This window comes from Echinops telfairi, unplaced genomic scaffold (genome assembly GCF_000313985.2).
Source record: "Echinops telfairi isolate 266 unplaced genomic scaffold, ASM31398v2 ScPeMD7_9;HRSCAF=40, whole genome shotgun sequence".
In the NCBI taxonomy this organism is placed as follows: domain Eukaryota; kingdom Metazoa; phylum Chordata; class Mammalia; order Afrosoricida; family Tenrecidae; genus Echinops; species Echinops telfairi.
In genome coordinates this window covers 57485024-57501529 of record NW_022103906.1, presented here as the reverse complement: position 1 = coordinate 57501529, position 16506 = coordinate 57485024, and the positions used below count along the sequence as shown (strand labels likewise).

The window sequence follows — 16506 nt, the reverse complement described above, 5'->3', positions numbered from 1 at the left end:
TGCTTTTGTGTTGGTGAAGAGACAAAAATGAGCATATATTCTCTGTGTCTGTTCAGGCTGAGTAGAGTTGACTGGTAGATGTGGCAGGATGGGAGAATAGAGGTTGATAGAGACAGTAAAAACATTCATACAGCAATCCACTACTCTAATTGATGTGGCTTGGAACTCTGAGTTATTTTGTTGTTATTAGGTGCTGCTGAGTTAATTCCAAACTTAGAGTGACCTGTGTACAATAGCATGAAACACTGCCTGGTCCTGTGCCATCCTCACAATGTCTGCTGTGTGTGAGGCCCCTTTGCAGACACTATCAATCTGTTTCTTTTTCACGGACTCTCCACCAAACATAGTGTCCTTCTCCTGGAATTGTTTCCTCATGATAACTTGTCCAAAGTACATGAGGTGAAGTGTCTCCATGTGCAGTTTTCAGGAGCATTTTAGCTGTATTTTCTTCTGAGACAGACTATTTATTTTTCTGGCAGTCCATAGTGTATTCAGTATTCTTCAACAGGATAATCCAAATGATCCCATCCAGTTATTCCATATGTCCTTTTAAAAGCTGTATCTCAGTGACTACATGGATACTGTCATGACCTCGTGCTAATGGTCTCTCTCGTTTGGTTGGTATGACACTATAGTTATCTTGGCCTTGTCCCATTTAAGACTTAATAAATGTTGTCTTTACATGAAAATGTTTCCATTTTCCTTATTGATTGTCTAGCTTTCTCAGGCATATGAGGCCATTGGAAATATCATGGGTTGGGTTGGGTTTTGTTTTCAACCAGACATCTTTGCTTGTCAACATTTTGTAGAGATATTTTGTAGCAGATTTACCCAATGCAATATGTCATTTGATTCCCTGACTGCTGCTTTCACGAACATTGATTGTGGCTCCAACTAAAATGAAATCCTCTACAACTTCATGATTTTCTCCATTTATCATGATGTTTATTTCTCTAGTTTTGAGGACTTTTGCTTTCTTTTCATTGATGTGTAATTCATCTGGAAGAATGTAGCTTTAAAAAAATCTATTGTTCTTTGCTTTCAGCAAGCAAGGTAAAGTACTCACACCACACCGGTTGCTAATGACTCTCCCTGCAGTCCTGATACTTCACTCTTCTTTGTAGAGTCCGACTTCTTGGATTATTTGCTCTGCATACAAATTGAATGAGGATGGCGAAAGGGAACAACCCTGACACTCACCTTCTTGACTGTAAACCATGCAGTAGCCCCTTGTACTGGAATCACTGGCCCGTGGTCTATATACTGGTTCAGCATTAGCACAATGAAGTCTTCTGGAATTTCTATCCTTTGTAATGTTATTTATAGGTTTTTTGTGGTTACACAGCCAAAATCCATTGCGAACTCAGTGAAACACAGGTGACGTTTTTTCTGGTCTTTTCTGTTTCCAGCCAGGATTCATCTAATATCGGCAATGATGTACCTCGTTTCACTCCCTATTCTGAATCTGGCTACCGTTTCTGGCTATTATTTAAATCTATGCACCAACCACTGAAGCTAATGATGAAGAATTCTACCAACGTCTTCAGGCTGAAATTGATCAGAAATGTATTCAAGATGTATTAATAATAATTGGTGATTGAAATACAAAAGTTGGAAAGAGAAAGGACCAGCATTTGGAAAAGATGGCCTTGATGATAGAAATAAAGCCGAAGATATTTTGCAAGATCAATAACTTTTCATTGCCATTACCTCTTTTCAGCAGCACAAAAGGCATCTATACACATAGGGCTTCTCCAGGTAGAATACACAATAATCACATTGACTACATCTGTGGGAACAGATGGTGGGAGAAGCTCAATATTAACAGCTAAAGTGAGGCCAAGGGCCAACTGTGAAACAGACCACCAATTGCTCAAATGTAAGTTCAGGTTAAAGCTGAAGAAAATTAAACAAATCCAGGAGAAACAAAGTAAATCTCACTTGAATTTCGAGACCACCTCAAGCACAGTTTCTCTGCATTGAACACTAATGAGAGAAGACCTGATGACCTCAAGAACATCATGGAGAACTCAAAAGGTTCTGAAAACAAAGTGGATGAAAGAAGAGATGCAGAAACTTGCTCTTGATCTTAGAGTAGCTAAAGAAAGTGGCTAGAAAGATGGGATAAAGAAAGTGGTAGAATGATGGAATAAAAGGACAGAAAATTCCCAAGGGCAGCTTGAGAAGACAAACCCAAGTATTATAATGTCATATGTAAAGACCTAGAGTTACAAACCAAAAAGGGAGAACATGTGTAGCGGATCTTAAGCTGAAAGGAACTCAAGAAAAATTCAAACTTTGAGTTGCAATATTGAAAGATTTTCTGGGCAAAATAATGAATAATGCAGAAAATGTCAAGATGAAAAGAATAAACAGAGTCACTGTACCAAAAAGAACTGGTCAACATCCCACTATTTCAGGAGGTAGCATATGATCAAGAGTCAATGGTATTTTCCCTGTCCTCGGACACATAAGAATTGGAGGCAAAGAAATGTGGATTTGGAGAAGTTTGGGGCCAGCTTGCTCCTCGCAGGCTCCAGCGCCCCCATCCCACACTGAAAAAAAAAAAGTCAATGGTAGTGAAGGAAGGAAGTTCAAGTTGCACTGAAAGAATGAACAGGAACAAACCTCCAGGAATTGACAAAATACCAATGGAAATATTTTAGTAAGCTGATGAATCACTGGAGACACTCATTGAGGCCAAGAAATTGAAAGATGGCTACCTGGCCAGCTGACTGGAAGAGATCCATATTTGTTCTCATTCCAGAGAATAGTGACCTAACAGAATGTGAAAATTATGTAACGATATCACATGCACATAAAATTTCCTTGATGATCATTCAACAGTTGCAGCAGTATATTGACAGGTTGCTGCTGGAAATTTAGGCCAGGTTCAGAAAAAGAATAAGGAATATCATTGTTGACTTCAGGTAGATCTTGGCTGAAAGCAGAGATTATCAGAGAGATTTACTTACATTTTTTTGACTACATAAAGCCACTAGTTTGTGTGGATCATAACCAGCTATGGATAGCCTGGAGAAGGATGGTAATTTCAGAACAATTCATTGTGCTCATGAGGAATTTGTACATGGATCAAGAGGCAGTTGTATGAACAGAGTTGTGTGGTTTAATATCAAGAGAGTTATGTCCTCTCACCATACTTATTCAGTCTGTATGGTAAGCAGATAACCAGAGAAGCTGCATGGAATGAAGAACACAGCATCGGGATTGGAGGAAGGCTCACTAGCAACCTGTGAGTGATAGGTGGGTAAACACAACCTTGCTTGCTGAACATGAGGACTTGAAGCACTTGCTGATGAAGATCAAGGTTAGTTGCCATCAATTTGGATTACAACTACATGCAAAGAAAACAACATTCCTCACAATTGGACCAATTGGTAGCATCATGATAAATGGGGAAAGACTGAAATTGTCAATGATTTCATCTTACTTGATCTACAATCAATGCTTGTGGAAGCAGCAGTCGAGAGCAAACAACATTACATTGGGTAAATCTGCACAAGACCTCTTTAAATTGTTGAAAAGCAATCTCATTTTTTGATGTTTCCTGCATCATTAAATATTTTGCCTATGGAATCCTTGAATATTACAATAGGAGGTTTCAAGTTTTTCGCCTTCAAATTGTCAATTAGAAAAATACTGGGAATGTTCTTCCCACTTGTTTTCTAACTCCAGGTATTTGTACACTTCATTATAAGACATTATTTCACCTTCACTGTGGCCCTTTTAAATATTTTTTTAAATCATTTTATTGGGGGTTTGTACAACTCTTTTTAAAAAAATTATTTTATTGAGGGCTCGTACAATTCCCATCACTGTCCGTACAAACATCCGTTGTGTCACGCACATATGTACATTTGTTGCCCTCATCAATCTCAAAACACCTGCCTTCCACGTTAGCCCCTAATATCATTTGCTGTTGACGTTTACATTTCTTCCACACCCCTTATTTAGCTACTCTACATTCAAGAGCAAGTTTCAGTCTCTTCTGATATTTGTTTTGGCCTTTTCTTTCTTTTTAATGACCTTTTGCTTTCTTCATGTATTATATATTAGATGTTATTTTGCAACTATCTGGTCTCTGATTACAAATGTTCAACATGCCAAATCTGTTCTTGAGATGGTCTTTAAATTCAGGTAGGATAAAATCAAGGCCATATTTAGACTCTGATTGCTTTATTTTAGTTTTCTTCAACTTCAACCTGAACTTGCATATGAGCAGTTGATGATCTGTACTGGTCAGCTGATGGCCTTCTTTTGGCTAATGATATTGACCACCTCCATCTTCTCTGCCTGTAGGTGTAGTCAATTTGATTTCTTTATGCCCCATCTGACTAGGTCCATATGTATAGTCACTGTTTGTTTATGTTGTTGGTAAAAGATAGTATTTGCAAGGAAGAAATCATTGGTCTTGCAAAATTCTATGTGATCTCGTTTCATTTCCATCACCAAGGCATTATATTCTGGTTGCTGATCTAATTTCTTTGTTTCCAACTTTCACATTTCAATTATCAGTTATTATCATTACACCCTGATTGCATATTTGATCAAAATCAGACTGCTGAACTTGGTGAAAGTCTTCCATTTTCTCAGCTTTGGCTTAGTAGGTGCCGTGTAAGTTTGAATAATAGTTGTATTAACTTGTACTCCTTGTAGGAGTATGGATAATATACTATCACTGACAACATTGTACAGCGTTGTACTTCAAGATAGCTCTTGACATGTTCTTTTAAACTATGAGTGCCACATCATTGCTTAACAGTTTTTCATTCCTATCATAGTAGACCATGTGACCGTCCTATTACAAAAGGTTAATACCAGTCCATCTTCCATATGCACAGGAGATGGATAAGTTGTGCATTCCATTTCATATTTGATGACTTCAAATTTTTCTAGATTCATACTTTGTATATTATGACAATCAATGGCTATTTATTACATGCCACATCAGCAAATGAAGGTCCAGAACGTTTTGCTCCATTCCCTTATTACAGTCGATTCGACTCTGAAGTTGGTGGTAGCCTTTCCCCAGTTGTAATTTGAATGCTTTCTAAGCTGAGGATCTCATCTTGCAGCACTGTGTCCAACAGTGTCTTGCACTCATTCGTAAGGTTTTCACCAGCCAAATATTAGAAGTACCTTGTCTTGCCAGGGCCATCTTCCTAGTGTTAGTCTGGAGGCTCAGCTGAAACTATTCACCATGGCTGTTCCTGCCAGTGGGTGTTTGAAATGTTTGTGATGTTTCCAGCATCACAGCTGCATGATTAAACCTCAAGCATTAAAAAAAAAAAGCACTAAACAAAAAGAGCAAAGGCAACCTAAGAAATGTGGAAAATGTACATTTGAATTTAGCAAAACCATCTAAAGGAAGTGATGCATATGTTCACATTTTTTAAAAAGCCAGAAGCAAACAAAACCCAGATATTCCAGATCAGAACTATTGTAGTATTGAGATTTGAGTTACCAGGTAGTATATGAGAGGATTTATAGGAAGTAGGGAGATGGGGTGATTCAGGTTGTGGAAATCCTCAAATGAGAGAGGCGAATTATATTTTACTCTGTAGGCCTGGACATCGACTAACACTTCCTGAGACCGATGGGGCACACAGTTAAGCTTTAGAAATAGTAAGTGGAAATGTGGTTGCACTTAGAAATACTATACAGTTGTAGCAGTACAAAATAAGAGGAAATGAAACCATGCAGATGGAGAGGAAAGTGACTGAAAGTGAGATTTTTCTTGATATTAATTGTTATTGGCTTTTACAGTTTGGTTCAGGATGTTCTCAGTATGTCCCACAATTCGATTTAACCCCACATTCAGCTCCCAAACAAAAGGGTCCCACCGCTTAGAGACAAATGGGAAGAGCAGTCTCCCAACTGGAATTGTTTTATCCGGACATTCTGGTCATTCCCAGGAGATTTATTTCTCGTTTTTGGTATTTTGCGGCTTTTGTTTCGGGAGCTTACTATGATGTCACCGTGGTAATTGAATGTGGCCTTCTTAAAAATATCTCAGGCTTTATTCCCAACCTTATAATTTTGAAGGTAGGAAGTGCCCTAGATTCCTGAAAACATATGATTTCCTGAATCAGAATAGTACATGCAGGTGTACTGAAAAGGTGACTCAGCATATTCAGTCTGGCTACAGGAAAAGAGTATTTTCTGTGAAGGTGGTTAGCGTTAAAATGATTGCATACGAACCTCCTGGGCCTTTCAAAATTGCTTCTTTTGAAAGAAAAATATATTTCTACATGGAGCTAGTTGTTTTCCTCCTTCACAGTGAGGTTAATTTCCGAACTAGCGTCAGTTGTTTGGGTGGGGATGGCAGGGGCCGGCTGGCCGCCCTTCTCACATGCTCTCTTGGAAGCCCTGGCAGCCAGGGCTTGGGTCCAAGGCACTCATTTCCACATCCTGCCTTAGTCCTGGGGCGTGTGCATCTGTGCTTCTTGCAAGAACAGTGGTGCTTTACAGTCAGCCCAGCAGGCTTTGGTTCTGTGCGTTTGGGTGGGCTTCTCAAACTCAGGTGGTACTGTGGGAGAATGCTGTGCGGTGGGTTTGCTTCTGAGCCTGGAACTCCCTGTGCTTATCAATGACTTTAGCCACTGGCCAGCCCTGTATGGATAGCCACAAAGCTGGATGGAAAGAAAAATTAGTCTAATAATTTCAAGTAAAACGGTTCTAAGGCCAAGAGGGAAGCAGCAATGAGCATTTTTAGTGTAAGACACATTCACTTGTGTAGGCTACTAATTACTGTTATTGTTGAGTTGATTCTGACTGGTAGTGACCCAAAGGACAGAGTATAGCAGTCCCATCGGGTTGCCAAGGCTCTAATCCTTTCAGAAGCAGACTGCCACCGCCTTCATCGGTGTAGTGGCTTATGAAAAGTGCCATCCAGGTGGCAGGCAGCTAAACACTTTGAGCCCTTTGCCACCAAAGATCCTAGTTTAGGCTGCTAGGTCCTATTTAATAAGCTTTCTTATTAAACACAGCTCTTGGAAATGTACGTAAGAATACATTCTGACCTATAGGCTCTTAGTTATTTGTGAATAAACTCACTCATGCATCTGCAGAGCATTTATTTCAGGCCATGCACCCCCATTGCCAGTCTACACTAATGCACACTACCCACTCCGTTCCCCAAAGCTGGACATACAGATGTGCTGTAGCATTTCCCCCAGGTCACGGCTGCATGGTGTGCTCTATGAAAGCTGGGAGTCGAGTTGTGCTTCTTCCACTCAGATATGCTTTGTTAGAGAAGCTGAAATGAGCCCTGGCATCTCCGTGGTTAGTGCTTAGCTGCTAGCTGAAACGCCGACAGTTGGGACCCATCAACTGTGCCTCCGGTGGAAAGACCTGGAGATCTGCTCCTCTCAAGATTGCCACCTGGGAAACCCTGAGGCAGTCCCCGACCTGTAGGGTTGCTGTGAGTTGCAATTGATGGCGCACAGCAACAAGAACAAAAATCGAGGAGCCCTAGGTGATGCAAAACGGTTAATGCAGGTGGCTGCTAAACAAAAGGTAGGTGGTCGAGATCACTAGGAGGTGCCTCAGAAGAAAAGTCTGGAGATCTGCTTCTGAAAATCAGCCATTGAACACCTTGTGGAGCACAGGTCTCCTCTGACACACGTGGTAGAGATTTTGCCTGTTTGTATTTCCTTTGAAGGCAGCCCTTTCGTTTTGTCTCTCCACCTGGCTTTGTCTCTCAGCTCCACAGCTTTCCTTGGTCTCCAACCCTGGAGCACCTGTCCACAGGCCTCTTCCAGAAGGCCTCTTCCTTCTGGGCAAAGCAACACACGCAAATAGGTATCTGAGGGCGGCATGCTGCCTTTGCCAACTCCTGTTGTTCTACATATTCGTCAGGCTTAAGACAATATCTTAAACATTCCAGAAACATCAGGATGTCTTTTCTGAAGCACAGTTGTTGGTCTCATCATATTTTTCTTCAGATTTATTAGTGTTTATTTCATAAAATCTTTTGTGAGGTTTCAAATCATAGAAGAATTCAGGAACTTGGTGCATTTATCATAGTTGACTTCTGGTCACTTTTAGAGGTCTCAGTTTTTATTCTCTCATTCTTAGGCCATTTTATCCTTAAGCCACCAGCAGTCACCATCCCTACGCTGAACTGCCGACCTTTTGGTTAACAGTCAAGTGCTTTAACCATTGTGCTACCAGGACTTTGGCTATAGGAGGTGTCAAATGATAGTTTTTTTCCCATTTAATTTTAAACGTTTCTATTGTAAAATAAGAAACACTGGTTGAGAAGATAACAAATATGCATAGTTGGATGAATGGCGACGAAGAGCGGATGCCCTGCTAATAGAAGAGGAAGAGAGTAAAATATATAAAAAACAAGGCATCAAAACTAGAAGGATGAGACCCCCTTGTATAAAGAAGCTCCTTTCTCTACCTCTCCCCGTCAGCACCTTCTCTCAGCCTCAGTCACCCCTTCCCGACTTTATAGCGATCACTTCATGGCCTGGTGTGGGTTTTTTTCCATTCAAATATGCATCGCTGGACATTATAGTCCATTCTTGTTCTTTAAAAAAAAAAGGTTCCCCTCCATTAATTTCTTTGCTCACAATTTATCTGTGGTAGGACCTGGGGGGTTTGTTTGTAGCATCTACCATAGGCCGAATTTTTCTGGCTGCACATGAATGGTTCATTTCCCCATATTTGTCTCTCTTCTAGATGTCTGTAATGGGCAACTGAACTCAGAGGCTTAATTAAACTCCCGTTTGATCTGGTAGGTGGTGGTATGCTCTTCCATCAGGAGGTGAGCCAGATACGCTTACCTGTCTTTGTGACACAGGTACCTGCTGATGTGCAATACTCAGCTCCGCTGATTTATTAGGGATGGCAACTTGGTGATATTTTAATTATGTTTTTCATTGATTGGTTTGAATAATTTTTCACGAGACATGGAACTATAGTTCCTACAGAAAAGCTGCATCAGTGTTTGAATGGTTCTTTAGGTGGCCTGATGGTGCAGTGGTTAAGCACTCAAGTACACAGGACTGCACAGGCCTTGGAAGCCTTATGGAGCAGACAGACTCTGTTAGGTTGGGTCCCTGTGAGTCAGAGCTGACTGTGCAGCAGCAGCTACAACCCGATAACTTGGTTCCTACTATCCTCTGAAGGTGACTGGTTTAGTTGTTTCTAAAGATGTTACAAACTCATAAGATTTACACATATTTGAATGGTTTTCAATGACCTTTTTTCCCCCAATGAGCTTTTTTGAAGCTCATTTTATCCCATCTCTGACCAGGGGAAATCTTATCACGTTGGCTCCTGTTAGGACCCCAGTGGTCTTTGTGAGTTTCTTTGTTACACAACTCGAGGTTTCAGGCTCATTTGGAACATTTCCTGCTGGCACCTAGAATTAGTTCTCTCTTCAAAAAGAGCGCTGGTTTCTATGTTGTTGGAAACAGTATTTCAGGAGCTGGATCTGTGTTATTGAGGCCGGTTGGTTGCGAGTGGTTTGTGGCATTGTTTTTGTCTTCCTCTATGGAAAGAGATGAAAAATATGTGAAATGTGTTTTGCTGAGAATGATCATCCAATGATAAGGCTTATCTACTTTGCATGTCTCCTTAATGCCAAGTAATGTTTATTTTGAGAAGTGCTTTGTAATACTCTTTGCATTTGCTTATCATAGGCTATATTGGCATTGATACAGGGTTCAAGGGAGTGGTTTCTGTGGCCTCAGTTTGATTCCTTTCATTCTAAGTTGTTGCCGTGGATACCTTGGGCATCAAAACCCCTGGTACATGCAGTCTACTTACTGCAGGATCTAAGGCCCTAAAGTGAATGCCTTAGTAACTGGTGCAGCTGACGTAATGTTAGCTGTCCTTTCTGTGTGCAGGTGCATGTATGTGTTTCCTCATTTACTCCTTCTATCCTCCATGCGATGGGAGTCCCAGCATGGTGTAAGCATTAGCTCTCGATTACTAGCCAGAGGGTTCTCGGTTTGAACCCACCGAGAAGCACTTTGGAAGATGTGGCAATGTGCTTCCCAAAGGTCACACAGCCTTGAAAACTGTAGGGAGCCGTTCTACCCTGCACACATGGGTTCAATGTGGGTTGTAATAAATTCAGACCACATGAGAGTACTGCCATCGAGTCCACTATATAGGGTTTCTGAGGCTGTACATCTTGACGGTGACTGACAGCCTCATTTTTTCTCCGCCCAACAGGAACTGTTACTCTCAATTTACAGATGGGGAAACTGAGGGTTGGAGAGGTTAAATAATGAGTCTAAACAGTAAGTGGAGGAACTAAGAATTCAATCCAGGTCTCTCGGCCTCTGGAGCACACAGAGTTAACCACTTTATTTCCTTGTGAATTACTGAAGATCAGTCTGGTTAAAAAGGCTTGAGGACTCTGGGTGTCTGGGGAACTTCGGCACGAGAGTCATTCTGCAGGGCCCAAAGGCATTAGGACGAGAGCATGACTGCCCTCTTGCTGCTCATCCATCACGTTGGGCTGTTTTTGTTTATTGCTGGATCTGGATGAGGCCTTAGAATTCTTCTCGGGGCAGCTTTCCAGAAAGCCCCTGAAAGTCCACTAGAGTTAGTGTATAGCATAAAACTGACGGAAATGAAATATGGAAACAAAAACAACTTATAAATTTCAAGGGTTCACAAGGGCAGAGGGTGGAGGAGGTAGGGGTAAGAAGAGGAGCTGATACCAAGGGCTGGAGGAGAAAGAAAATGTTTTGGAAATGATGATGGCAACATATGTACAAATGTGCTTGATACAGTTGATGTATGGATTGTTTTAAGAGCTGTAAGAACCCCCAATAAAAATGATTAAAACAAACAAACAAAGAAACTTGACCTGTCATTTTGGCTGTGAACCTCAGAATGACAGTGATCATGACACTCATTGCACTCTTTCTGTGCCTGTGTGTGTGTGTTCAGTTTCAAACAATATGCTCTTCCTTTTTGATCGAGATTCCTTAGTCCATTGCAATGCCTACACAGAACTTACAGGCAATATTCATGATTAAAGAGTTTATTAAGGAAGTTAACAGGTTGAAATACAAGTGAGACATGATCAGGATATAGTTGTTCAGTCCGAACTGGTTACATAGTTCTTTCAGAACCAGTTACATTGCCCAAGGGGCGTACCACTCCACTTCACCCAAGGGTATTCAGTTCAAGCTCTTTAGGCCAGCAAACCCGGATACCCAGATTAAGTGCTCAAAGGCACCCCAGTCAGTAAGCCTCAGCCTGTAGGCACTCAAGCACCTCCCTCATGGTTAAATCACTTTTATATTGAGTTGTGTAATCATCAGTTCTAGAGAGTGTTCCCTCCCCACTCCCACATACTACATTGTTTTCTCCCTCATCCCCCTCATCCTCCCTATCTCCCATCCTACCTCCTACCTCCCCTGTAAACGTTTGCATCAGTTCTTAACGCTATGCCTCTACTCCTTCTGTGCTTTGCAAACTAGAAAACCCAACAGAAACAGTAAAAAAACAGAAACAGAATAAACTGGTAGGGATAAAACTAATAATACAGAGATGAAAAAACAAATAGTAGGTAAGAAGGAAAAGACCACCGTCAATATTTAAGAGGCCAGGGAAGAAATTTTTATCATGGAACAAGCAAGAAAGACAGGCACCTCGAAAAATCTCGTGGGAATCTGCCAGCGGCTTAATCAGGCTAGGTACTCTGCAGATGGGTTTTGGGCTCCCATTGCCCTCCATAGCCTTCTATAAACTGGGTGTTTCCAATTTAGGCTCTGATGCTTTTCCATTTGTCATATTTGAACTTTGTTATTCTTGTCTTTGGATCAATCAGGTTGATGCCTCACTTAGATGGCTGCTTGTTTGAATACAAGCCTTTAAGATCCCAGACACTATTCTGATCCATAGCTGGGCACTATCTGCCTTCTTCACCACATTTTGCTGTGGCGCCCTAATCTTCAGTGATAATTTCATGAAGGTGGCTTTTCACATCAGATCAAAACAGCAACAGGTGATCATACGCTGTCTGCCAAATCACTGAGACCTTTGACCTCATGGAGGTGGAGCATAGTATGAACCATTGCCGAGGTCAAGATTGCTGTTATCCTCCTAGTCAACCGTTTCTCTGACTCAGTGATCAAAGCTGTGCAAACAGAAACAAAACTTACTATCCTAAAAAATGGCGCCAGTCTCAGCCGTAGGATAGGCCCAGGACAGGTGGGCTCCAGGTGGGGGACAAGCAAGCCTCTGGCTCCATTTCTGAGAAGCTGCCTGTGCAGCAAGTGGAGGGGGCTTCAGTAGGGGTTGGGCCAGTCACTTCAAAGTGAAGAGAAATGTATATAAAAAAGGCAAGAACATGTTGTCTTAACCCATGTTTCTCATAGCACTGCCTACTCCTGTGAGTTGACTTAGCTCTTAGACAATTGGCCAGGCCACTGAAGCAGTGTCAGGCATGGCACCACCCTGGAAGAAATCCAGAGGAAGAAAGCCCCCTTTTGGAACAAGGACTGTTCATAGAAATGGCCCTGACCCTGTCTTCCTCAGGGCTTATTGGCTAGGTTTGGCAGTTGTCCATTCCTGATGCATTTCTGGCAAGGGAAATGGGAGTTCTGTGATTTCTCTCCCTCACAATTCCACTGCTCACTTGAAGGAACTTTTTCCTGAACTTACCTTTGTGTGTGAGCATGTGTGCGCACGCGGGTCTGAAAAGATTGTCACTCACTTCTACCTGTGTAGTCCTGCCTCTTCTCAGATTCATTCAGTTCCTGTGCCCTCAATCTAGCCAGCGGTTCCATGCTCTTCAGGTTTGTCCAATACATATTTTTTGAGGTGTGGAGGGGAGTCGAGATTACCAGTTTTCTGACATGGGGATGGAGTAGACCAAGGTGCCTTGTGGGATTTTGGATGATGCCTTTATAAAGCTCTTAGCCTTGACTGTGCTTGACTGTGTTTGAGAGGCTTCTGAATTTGTGCACAGGTGCCTGCTGCACAGTGGTTCAGCGCTCTACCGCTAACCAAGAGACCGGCCCTTTGAATCCCCCTATTGGGAGAAAGACCTGTGCTGCTTCTCTAAGGTTACAGTCAAGAAAACCGTATGGGTAATTCTATTCCGTCACATGGGCCCACTCTCAGTCATAGTCTACTCAACCACCTGCAGCAACGACTTGAATATGCTAGTTTGTAGTTGAGTGTGCAGGTACTAAGTAGATTTGATGGTGATCAGTGTACATATGGTAGTTGAAATGATAAAGTCTAAGAGCTTGTCCAGAGCATGCAGTGCTTGAAAAGCAACAAGCCAACGGGCAGGCAAAGGAGCAACCTACCGAGGAGTGACTAAGGGAACGTTTTAGAGACAGTGACTTGGGGGTGGGGGTGGGGGTGGGAGAAGCAGGGAATGAGGGGCCATCAGTGTCTGATAGAGTAGAGAGAGCCAGTAAGAGGACTGAGAAGGGCCCACTGGATTCCCTAGCTCGGACGTTATGGATACATGCCAGTGTTTTGGAGTTGTCTGGGAGGGTGACAGGGCCTTGGACTCAGAAATGATATTCTTTAGATTGAAGAGTGAGTGGGAGGTTAGGAAGCAGAAACCACCTGTTGACTATGCTTTCTAGAAGGAGCTCTGGTGGCACAATGGTTAAGTGCTTGGCTGGAAACCCAAAAGTCAGCAGTTCGAACCCATTACCAACTCCACAGGAAAAAACAACAACCTGACAATCTGCTCCCGTAAAGATGTACGGTGTAGAAAATTCTAGAAGGCAGTTCTAACCTGCCATACATGGTTGCTATGAATTGGAATTGACTTGCTGGCACACACCAGCAGCAATAGCGGTACCGTATCCCATACTCTCTAGAACAGTGGTTCTCAACCTATGGGTCCCAACCCCTTTGGGGCTTGAACGACCCTTTCACAGGGGTCGCCTGATTCATAACAGTAGCAAAATTATAGTTATGAAGTAGCATTGAAAATCATTTTATGATTTTGGGGTCACCACAACATGAGGAACTGTTTTAAAGGGTCACGGCATTAGGAAGTTGAGAACCACTGCTCTAGAAGCTTGTCGAAGAAGGAAAGAAGAGAAGCAGCAATAAAAGAGTAGAGTGAGGGAATTATTGTTTGAAGAGTTTTAAGCACAATTTTAGTTTAAAGAGAGACATTGTAAAGTAAAGAGGAAGGGACTGAAAGTCCAGGAGGTAACTGGTGACTGGTGTGGAGTAATGTTCAGGCAGAGGCCAGATGGACTATGCCCCTCTTAACTTGCTCTGTGGTTGGTCAGTCCATCGCTCTGTTCCACGCTCTAGCTCCTGGGTCTGCTGCTGCTTCTCTGATGTTCGAGCTGTCTTTGGATCCAGGCAGTTCACTGCACAGGGATCTTGGGTCCAGAGGATACATTCTACTCCTGGCTTTTGCTGGTAATGAGATCCCTCCTGTTTCTCATCCGGCTTGTTTCACACAGCATGATGGTATTCCATATAATCTTGTTCACAATTACTCACAGGTAAATCCTATCAGTATCTTCCCTCACCTTACCTGACTCATGGTGGGAGTTAAGAGACTTTGGCTAGAAGAGGCACATTAAATAATTCATGACCCCTTCGAGCTGGTGTTTCCGAGCCAAAGAATGAACTGAGTCCAGGAGGTTGCTGAGGGCTTAGATAAAGGGCAAGGGCCTAAGAGATGGAAGGCCTCCTCCTTGTCATGCCACACGAACAGGTGACCAAATGGATGGAGGCGTTGAGTTGAAGAGGTCAATGACCTGTGTGGATGTGAGCTGCCCTCCTGTGCATCGTATTTCTCTTTTGACTGAGGGGCTGTCTCCAGAAGTCCTCTTGGAAAATGTTTCCAGGGGAGGGCTATTGCATAATGCATTATGAGATTAGAAGGACTGGGACCCGTTGGAGTGGAATTGCTATCTCTTAACTGTTTTGCCCGAGGTTAGCATTGGACCACGGTCTTTCAGGGCATTTACTTATAACTATAGCCAGGAGCAATTTTGTTGATTAAATATAACAGAATTTAGATGTCTGTAAAATGAAAGAAACCAAACTCACTGTCATCGAGTCAACGATGACTCATCTAGGACAGGGTATGACTGCCCCTATGACTTTCTGAGACTGTCATGCTTTACCAGAGTAGAAAGCCCCCCTCCCCACCCTCTCTCTCCTGTGGAGCAGTTGGTAGTTTTGAACTGCTGTGTTGAACCTTTGTGAACCTGTTTTGAAAGTTTTGAACCATTCAGATCACAGCTCAATGCATAACCACTATGCCACCAGGGCTCCTTTGTCATGAAATTGAGGCATTTTTAGAGTATGTTTTAGCCATGTTAAATTTCCAAGACTGGTCTTTTTTTTTTTGACTGGTCATATTCAATGCTTATATACATTATAGATATTTTCAGGAACACAAATAATGTTAGATTTCAGCACTGTATGGAAAATGGTGAGTCATTAATTGAATTGATCTTCTTACCTTAAAAATATATATATAACAAAACATCCATTTATACATTTTTACACGTACAGTAAAGTAACCTTAATTACTTTAATCATGTTATACAGACATCACCACTAAGTTTCCAACTTTTCCATCATCCTTAAGAGACATTCGGAACCCCTTAAGCATTGTCTCTGATTCGCCCTGCACCCTTGGTAACCATTGATAAACTCCAGTCTGAATTTTGGTTGTTACTTGCTGTTGAGCAGGCTCTGCCTCTTGACTAGTGTGGGAGTGTAACAGAATGAAATTTCATCAGGTCCTGTGATGGTTGGTATGTCTGAATACCTTCTTACGGGTCAAACCATTTTTTAAAATCATTTTATTGGGGGCTCATATAATTCTTATCACAATCCATAGATACATCCATTGTGCCAAGCACATATGTACATTTGTTGCTCTCATCATTCTCAAAACATTTGCCTTCTACTTGTAGATACATCCATTGTGCCAAGCACATATGTACATTTGTTGCTCTCATCATTCTCAAAACATTTGCCTTCTACTTGAGCCCTTAATATCGGCTGCTCATTTTCCCCCTCCCTTCCTTCCCCCTCCCCCTCCCTCATGAACCCTTCATAATTCATAAATTAGTATTATTTTGTCATATGTTACACTGTCCGACATCTCCCCCCGCCCTCTTCTCTGCTGTCCATCCCCCAGGGAGGAGGCTATACGTAGATTCTTGTAATTGGTTCCCCCTTTCTACCCCACATTCCTTCCACCCTCCAGGCATGGCCACTCTCACCACTGGTCCTGAAGTAGTCATCTGTCCTGGATTCCCTGTGTTTCCATTTGCTATCTGTACCAATGTACATCCTCTGGTCTAGCCAGATTTGTAAGGTAGAATTGGGATCATGATAGTGGTGGGTGGGGGGAAGCATTTAAGAACTAGAGGAAAGTTATATGTTTCATCGTTGCTACCCTGCACCCTGACTGGCTCATCTCCTCCCCACAACCCTTCAGTAAGGGGGTGTCCATTTGCCTGCCGATGGGGTTTATCGAGGCTCTCTCTCTTTTTT

General features: G+C 42.3%; 1 non-coding gene across 1 annotated transcript; it reads left to right on the top strand.

Annotated features, from left to right (window-relative positions):
- The first annotated feature begins 2426 nt into the window (after positions 1 to 2426).
- On the top strand, positions 2427 to 2558 carry LOC115868376. The gene has a single exon (XR_004045551.1). It is a non-coding gene; the product is annotated as a small nucleolar RNA SNORA38 (small nucleolar RNA).
- Positions 2559 to 16506: the final 13948 nt, after the last annotated feature.